A 939-nucleotide genomic window follows, 5' to 3' on the forward strand; every position below is an offset into this window, starting at 1 on the left:
TAGTGTCTGATCAATAGATTGTAATAATTGGTTATTTTTTTCTGAGAGAGATGGACACTAACAAAGTCACAGATTGATTTGTTTAAGGTCATTTGTCCATGTAGGTAAAGTGTAAATGCCAACAGATATTATTCCCTATGGTCTCATTTGATGAGGCTGGAATTTGCCAGAAGTTTTAACCATGGGGTTCTGGCAGTTGATGACATATCCAGCAGACAGTAAGATTGAAAGCAGAGGCTACTATTTGGGATAATGTAAAAATGGCTTTAAAATGAATATGTTCTGTTCTAACAGTTACAATAAGGGAAGAAAAGAGGAAAAGGTCATTATAGGAATAACAACTAGATGTTTATAGAAAATGAGAAGAAAAATTATTATAAGCAAGCACCAAGTCTGTGTACAGGGTGAAAGTTATCTACTATCTGAGGTTATTAGCTTGTTTTGAAGATCTTGGGTCAGTTGCATACTACCAAAGACTGGCTGCTTCTGGTAGATCTCTGAGAATCCTCAATTTGAAAGGCAGTATTGGAGTAGCCTTCAAATTTGAAATTGCTTCTTTAGCTGTTAAATACGAGCCCAATGATGGATTACCTGGAGTTTAACTGCTGTATTTATTATTACACTTGATCTTAGCCAAAAGGCTGAGAAGCGATGCTGTGTATTTATTATTAACAGAACTTCATAAGGTCCTCTCCAATGAGGTTAAAGAGCAGTTTTTCTCTGATGTCTTTTCCAACAGATAAAAACTTCTGGCCCAAGATCATGAAAATGCATTTAAGAAGATGTGGAAAGGTAGCCTTAAACTGTTGGTGATAGGACTGGGTATAATATATGGGTCCTTTACAGTATTTTACCATGATTGCCTGTTGTAGGGCAAGCCTAGTATCAGAGGTGAAATCCTAAAATGCCTGGGCCTTCCAGTTACCACTTTATAGGATG

General features: G+C 36.6%; 1 pseudogene; it reads right to left on the reverse strand.

Annotated features, from left to right (window-relative positions):
- Positions 1-501: 501 nt before the first annotated feature.
- On the reverse strand, positions 502-653 carry LOC113921237 (annotated as a pseudogene).
- Between the last annotated feature and the right edge of the window lie 286 nt (positions 654-939).

Source organism: Zalophus californianus, chromosome 3, assembly GCF_009762305.2.
Source record: "Zalophus californianus isolate mZalCal1 chromosome 3, mZalCal1.pri.v2, whole genome shotgun sequence".
In the NCBI taxonomy this organism is placed as follows: domain Eukaryota; kingdom Metazoa; phylum Chordata; class Mammalia; order Carnivora; family Otariidae; genus Zalophus; species Zalophus californianus.